The sequence below is a fragment of the Podarcis tiliguerta genome (assembly GCF_965153285.1).
Source record: "Podarcis tiliguerta genome assembly, chromosome: 11".
Lineage (NCBI taxonomy): Eukaryota > Metazoa > Chordata > Lepidosauria > Squamata > Lacertidae > Podarcis > Podarcis tiliguerta.
Window position 1 is genome coordinate 63439644 of NC_139544.1, and position 7187 is coordinate 63446830.

At 54.5% G+C, this 7187-nt stretch overlaps 1 pseudogene across 1 annotated transcript; it reads right to left on the reverse strand.

Annotated features, from left to right (window-relative positions):
- Window positions 1–2305: 2305 nt before the first annotated feature.
- LOC310660217 (avidin-like) lies at window positions 2306–4140 on the reverse strand (annotated as a pseudogene). The gene is made up of 4 exons (XR_014515499.1): window positions 4035–4140; window positions 3279–3492; window positions 2910–3030; window positions 2306–2548 (listed from the first exon to the last, which is right to left on the reverse strand). The product of XR_014515499.1 is annotated as an avidin-like (transcript).
- Between the last annotated feature and the right edge of the window lie 3047 nt (window positions 4141–7187).

A 7187-nucleotide genomic window follows, 5' to 3' on the forward strand; every position in this document is an offset into this window, starting at 1 on the left:
CTATTTTTTGTGAATTTCTTTGTTTCAGGAAATGGGCTTTTCTCCTTTGCTCTGGAACAATGCTGTTGTCAAGCCCTTACAGTGCAGTGCTCAGCTCAGGAGGTCAACGCTTCTGATGTGTTGGTTAGGGTGCCTCCCCTTTGTCCATAACAACTCCGAGAAGTTGCAGATCCCATAAATGTTGGGTCGGCCTACCAGCCACCTTCCAGTGTCTACTACTACATTGCCTCCTTGACTTTCCCTCCTTATCCTGTACCCTGCAAATGTCAGCTTGTTCTTGTGACTCAGTTGTCCTTTCTTTTGTTTCCAGTTGATTTTGATCAGTGGCAGACACAGAGCCCTCAGCAGCTGTTCTACGCCTGGCCGGCTCTCCCTGTCTCTCTCAGCTAAGTGGCGTCCTTGCTAGCCCTCCCAGCCAGACAGGCAGCGTGAGGCTGTTCCCATCGAAAGAGTGAGAGCTGGAATGTGGTCAGGTTCCCCTGTTGCTTCCTAGAGGATGCACTCTCCTTGAGTGGGTGCCTTCGGCACTATCCTGCGCTTGAGTGTCCTGGGTTTCTTTGGGCCTCGTGGGAGACTCTTCAGGTGGGGCGTAGGAAGGGGGGTGCAGGGGGGGCAGTCTGCCCCAGGTGTCACCACTGAGGGGGGACAAAATGCCAGGCGGCACTCACCACAGGGCCTGCAGGCTCCACGCTGCCCAAAACAGTCTGCCCACCACCTCCCCCCCAGCTGTAGGCTGAGTGAGAGGAGGCAGGCAGACTCCTTGGAGGCTTCTTGCCCTGCCTGGCCCTGCCCCACGCACATCAGGCCCCGGACCTGGGCACAGGGCACAAGCGCTGCCCCAAGTGCCCGATCGGCTTGCTCCGCCGCTGTCTTCAGGTGAGCTTTCTTCAGTCCATCTTTCTGGAAGTTGACTGGAACGGTTTATGGCATGGGAGTAATGTTTAAACAAGGCAGGATGATGGAAGACATACCTTACCATAACAGAGTCAAACCTCGGCTCCCGGATGCCAAAAACCCGGAAGTAAATGCTCCGGTTTTCAAACACTTTTCGGAAGCCAGACATCTGATGCAGCTTCCGCTTGAGTGCAAGAGGCTCTTGCAGCCAACTGGAAGCTGTGCTTCAGTTGTCAAACATTTCGGAAGCCAAACGGGCTTCCGGAATGGATTGCATTCAACAATGGAGGTTTGACTGTAATGGAAAGGGATTGCCTCGAGTCAGTGGTCGTATTCATTTGTGGGCCAAGGGGGTTGGTGGTCCTCAGCCATGTTCCTCCTTGCTTACAAAGTCAGAGAAGAAAGGTATGAACTCCCCCTTTTTTCCTTTGGCCCGAGAGGACTCTCGGCTTCTTCGCTAGCTTTTCAGCCATGCAATATCCCACACTTTCATGTTTCAAGTGGCAAGACTGGCCCCGTCTACGTTTTCCCAAAACTCTGGTGTCATTCTAGCTACTAGGAGCAGCTGCCCTGTCAAGTCTTATGGTGCAAATTCTGGCTCCCCTCAAACATAGACAAAAGTGCTAATCTCCTAGGAGTCAGGCACCATGTGTGAATCAAGCCCCCTCCTCAGGCGACACTGACCCCTCCAATCGGGGGTGGGACAAGTGTATGTCTTGAGTTGTGGGGGAACAGGGCTGGCTCCTTTCTCTGGCGCACAGAAGTTTGGGGCCTGCCCCTCCCATACTGAAGGTAGTCCTTTATCAGGTTAGCTGGACCCACACTCTGTACAATCTGGGGCTGCCCCAGTGTTATTTTTATACGCTGAATAATTTGAACTTAAAACAGTTGTTGGTGAGGGGGGGCTCTCTGTGCCTTTTTGTGGGTGGTTGTCTGTTGCTCCAAGTGTGTTGGGGGGCAGGAATAGGTAGTGCCCCCTCTTCCCTGGCCATTCCTGGTGCTTGCCTGGCCTTTTGGGTCTGAGCCTCAGTATAGTTCTATCAATGAGGGGAGGGGGCTGTGTCAATATCCTCCCCCCCCCGTGATCCTCTGTGTTTCCTGGGCAGTGGAGTGCCTGCCTCTCAGCCTGTTGAGGGACTCCCTGCCTTCTCCCAGGGTTTTTTTTGGGGGGGCGGATGGTGGTGATGTCAGTATTCCCTCTGGGATGCTAACATTCAAACACTATGCTGGCCTTGAAGGTGATTTTTCTGACAAGCTGAACAATAGAAAGGTTTATTTATTGGTTTTCTGCAATTGCCCCATGAGACAGTTCTCTGGGGCAGGCACAGAGCATTTAAAAGAAGGTTTAAAATATGTAAAAGGCCACCCAAAAGCCCCTAGCAAGCGCAGAGAATAAACCCTTATTTTTGCCTTATCAAAAGCTGTCACCACCTGCAGCAAATGTTCTCTCTAGCGGGTGGGGTGGTAAAAGCAGCACCCCCCAAAACCCCTGTCCTGAGGGGGGGTTATTGCCCCTCCCTGTGGAAAAGGTGGGGGCAGTGTTGGTGGAGGGAAGGGGAGTTGTCTTGTAGCTGGTCCTACGCACGAGTTGCAGAAGGCGGCCCAGATCCTGGTTCCTTTTCATCTGACACGTACATAGACGTTCTGGCCAACCCTGCAAGGAAAGAGAGAGAGAACTTTCAGATAAACCATTCAGTTGGCATTTTCTTGGGTCAGGGGGGCTCCTGGAGGACTCTGGCATGATTTCATGTTCGTGGGTTGGGGCTCTTTGCAGACAGAGAGTTGATGGAGGGTGGGGGCTGAGCTGGGGCCTAGGCCCACCTTCCTGGGGGCAGCCTGGTCCCCGATATCTGAGGGGGGGCAACCATCGGGAGCAGCAGCGAAAAGTTGCTTCTTATTACTAGGAAGGGAACTGATGCTCAGCCCCGACGGCGCTCCGTCGCCCTCGAGGTCCTCGCCTGCCTGTTTTAATGGATGGGGGACGCCCTCGCCAGTCGGCCGTCGGGGCGGCTTACCGGGTGGCCTTCCAGTTGTCTGCGTGAGTCGCCACCTCCTCCCGCAGCAGCCACGTCGCCTCCAAGAACTCGTCGCCGTTTTCATCCAAGAAGCACTGCCCCACGAAGACGGTGGTGGAGTCTGGGGGGGGGGGCAGAGAGAGGGAGGTCGGTGGGCTGGCGCCGAGCCGAGGCCGTCCAGCCTCTCCTTCAGGGGCGGAAGAGCGGGGGGGGGGGGAGCTGCTGTCCCTCGGCTGGCCAGCCCAAGTTGGTCCCCCGACGCCACCGCGTGAACGAGAGGGCCCCTGGCGGCTGGGAGCCCTTCTCTTCTCCGTCCATGGGGCTGCTCAGACCCCTCCCTCTGCCCTCCTGCCCCCCCCCCCCGCCTACCGTAGAAGGACCAGTTGACGGAGAAGCCGAAGGTGGGCCGGGCGCGCGGGGGGTTGGGGTGCTGCGTGCCGTGCAGAGGCGACTCCCGGATGGCGGCGCCGGGGGCAGCCGAGACGGCGGCCAGGTACTAGCCCGAGAACTGGCCGGCCGCGTTCAGGGGCCCGATGAACATCCGGGAGCCCAGATCGTTCACCCACATCCCCTGCAGGTTGCACTACGGGGCCAGAGGGGAGAGAAGCGGGTCAGAGAAGGGACAGTGGGAAGGGACCCCAAAGGGTCATCAAGTCCAACCCCAAAGACTACTCCCCCGCCCCCCCCAGATCAGAGAGAGACCCCTCGAGCCCGGACAAACGGGCGCGGAGATCCCAAGGGCTGCTTTGCGCCCAGTGGAGATTGCGCCTGCTCGCCACTTTTCGATCCCATCCGAAGGAACCTCCTGCTAAGCGCCTGCGGCAGCTGCTGCACGTCGGAAATTAAGACCCCGGGAAACAAGGAGGGGAAGCCGGCAGCAGCAGCGGGTTCCAGGGCCCGCAAAGAAACACACAGCCCGCCCCCCAAGTGCCCCTCGACAGCTCCGCTCCCTTCGCGCTTTGACGGGGACTTCTCCGCATCCCCACCGGTGCGGCGCTACTGCCTTCCCCTTTCGCAGACGGGAGGGCGAGACAGAGACCCGGCGAAGCCCCGGTGCGGGGGTTCCCTCCGAAGGCAGCCGGCGCCGCTTGCCCGGCCGCTTGCCTTCCCTCGACCCGGCCCTACCTTGGGCAGGGCAGGGGGCTGGCTTTGGGCGGGCGAGAGGGAGAGAAGGGCGCCCAGGAGCGCCAAGCCTGCCATGCCGCCGAAAGAGACCGTGCGCTGCGCCATCCTCGATGCCAGGAAGGGAATGACCCCATCGAGCCGGCGGCCGCCCTCTTATAGCGCCCGGGCGGGCGGGCAACTGCGCAAGCTGGGTGGGCGCGGCACATCAATTATTTTTATCAGGTTTTGAAGCAATTGTCAATTCATTAACTTGAACTTTGTGTGAATATCAATTGCTCTGGGTGAAAATAATTGCCAGGTGTTCCAGCTTGGGGAGGATGGTGGGTTGGCCACTGGTTTGGTGTCGAGACTAAACGACTGGCTAGAATGTCTCACCTGAATTATTAGTAAATATTTTTTTCCTCTTTTCTGCTAGAGCAGCTTTAACCATTTCCCTGAATGGGATGAAGCTGGCAAGCAGCAGACGCAATTGTCAAAGCTTCTTAGCAGGCCAGAGTGTAATTTGTGTGCGTGTGCGTCGGGTTCATGAGGTCAGGGGACTCTGAAAGAATAGAAGAAAAAGTGACTTAAACAATTGCCCTTGTTCTCAGATCTGTCTGTCCTAATGACCAGAACACAAACTACTGGTTATGCTTTTCCCTGGCTCTCCTGTTGATGTAACTAAACAGCTATCTGGGTTAAAGATTGTTGTTGTTGTTGTTTAGTCGTTCAGTCGTGTCCGACTCTTCGTGACCCCATGGACGGGTTAAAGATTAATCAGTATTAAAAACTATTTCTATTAAAATCTCCAGGCATGCCTGCTTCTCTTCTCTAAAAGAAGCCTTCCTTAGGATATATTGGACAGGAAGGTGAGCCATACTTGGTCATAATCCAAAATACTCAGGGAAGGTATTAGTTTTGTTCATGCATTTCTGACGAGGAAGAGAAGCTGAGTCTTGAGAATGATCCCAGTCAAAGTGGAGGCTGAGCTGCGTCTCCAAGGATATTTCTGTACAAGGAGCCTAATTGTCAGTGGCCCAGAGGTGGAGCACCAGTTAAAGGATCTCTGAGGTGAAGGATGTGGAAGGGTTTCTGGACCCTGCGATCACCACCTGAGGCCCTTCTTCCTGTGCCTCCTCCATGAGAGGTCCACAGGGTGGCCACATGAGAATGGGCCTTTTCTGTGGTGGCTTCCGGTTTGTGCAATGTTCTATTCTGCCTTGGAATACTGTGTCCAGTTATGTCCAGTTCCTGTTCTGGAGGGCAGGACTCAAAAGAATGTCTTGTAATCAAGTTACAAGACAGGAGATTCTGACTAAACATCAGGAAGAACTTTCTGACAGTAAAAACTGTTTGACAGTGGCACAAACTCCTTCAGAAGGTGGTGGACTCTCCTTCGAGTTTTAAGCAGAAGTTGGATGGACATCTGTCACACAAGACCTAGTTGAGATTCCTGCAAGGCAGGGGGTTAGACTAGGAGACCCCCGCCCCCATTCCTTCCAACTCTACAATTCTATGATTCTAAAGTTCAGGATGTTATTAGCCAGTCAATCTATCTTAATGTTTCTCCCTTTGAACCACAGCTGCAAAATTGTTATCTTAAAACAAATGCTTTCTCGTGGCTAATTATCACTGCTTTACTTTCAGTTTCACCAGGAAACAAAACAAAAATCAAAAACAATTTTTTTTAGAGATTTCCCGAATAGAGGGGTTTCTATTATTATTATTATTATTATTATTATTATTATTATTATTATTATTATTAATTGCCTTTCTCAGTGTAGCAAGCGTCTTCTTTCAGGGTGCAGGCTTGGGGTTCAGGAGAGTCTCGTGCTTTGCAGCCATAACAAGCACCCTGTCTGTTATGCCGGCCTCAAAGCAGTCAGAAATCTGCTTCTCTCTTTTGCCAAAGGAGGCTGTCTCTCTGATGTGGTTCCCCCTTGCTTCGATGCTGTCTCTAGGGCAGTTCAGTAGAGCTTGTTCAATGGAATCAGCGTTCACCAAGTACATGTGGCTGTTCTGGCAGTGTTTATGGGAGGCTGTGCTTCCTGCTTTGTGCTATGGGTCCTCTGGCTGGAGATGGAGCTGGCTCACCACGAGGGAGTCATCTGTGTCACAACTTTGCGACAAACAACTCAAGAACCCCTTGAGTGAGCATGACCCCTCCAGATGGGAACCACAGGTCAACTGGAGGGTATCAAAGGTCCTGGGATCTTGCTTGACCTTCCTTCCTCCTCCTGCTCAGCCCAGCCCTGCCTCTGTCTTCCTCACTGGACTGGTGATGGACCACTTCCCCAGTCCACTGGACCTTGTAGAGGCTCAGAGCTGGGACCAGGACTGGCAGGGCGAGAAGGGTGAACGGTGTGGGGGGAGGAGCGGGGGGAGGAGGAAGCTTGAGGCAGCGATGCTTCTGAATCTCAGTTGCTGGAACTGGCAGGAAGGCAGAGGGCTCAGGTGCCCAGATGGGCCACCTTGAGACAGAGGCTGAACCAGAAGGTCCTCTTTGGCCTCATCGGACAGGATCTCCTTCTGTTCTCTGGGCTCCTTCCAAGGAGGGGCACAGCGAGTGGGCAGAGGCTCTGCAATGATGTCCAGCATCCCTTCCGGTCAGACCCTTCTGTTCTCATGGCTCTGGGCTACAGTGGTACCTCGGGTTACAGACGCTTCAGGTTGCATACGCTTCAGGTTCCATACGCTTCAGGTTACAGACTCCGCTAACCCAGAAATAGTACCTCGGGTTAAGAACTTTGCTTCAGGATGAGAACAGATATTGCACGGCGGCAGCAGGAGGCCCCATTAGCTAAAGTGGTGCTTCAGGTTAAGAACAGTTTCAGGTTAAGAACGGACCTCCAGAACGAATTAAGTTCTTAACCCGAGGTACCACTGGACTTCGAAGGTGGGGCGCAGCGAGTGGGCAGAGGTTCTGCAGTGATGTCCAGCATCCCTTCCGGTCGGGCCCTCTGAGGACACAGGTTCTTCTGAAGCCCCCCCCCTGCGCCGCATTCCCCGCCCACGGATTCTCCCCTCAAATCCCCCTCCTCCAGTCGCCTCGCCCCCGCCCCTTAGGGAAGGCACGCCGGGTGAGCGAGAGTCCTGAGCCGGCCTTAGGGGGAAGGAAAGATGCCGGTAAATTTTGGAGAAGTGAAAGGAAAACCCTGCTTCAATAACTCGCGA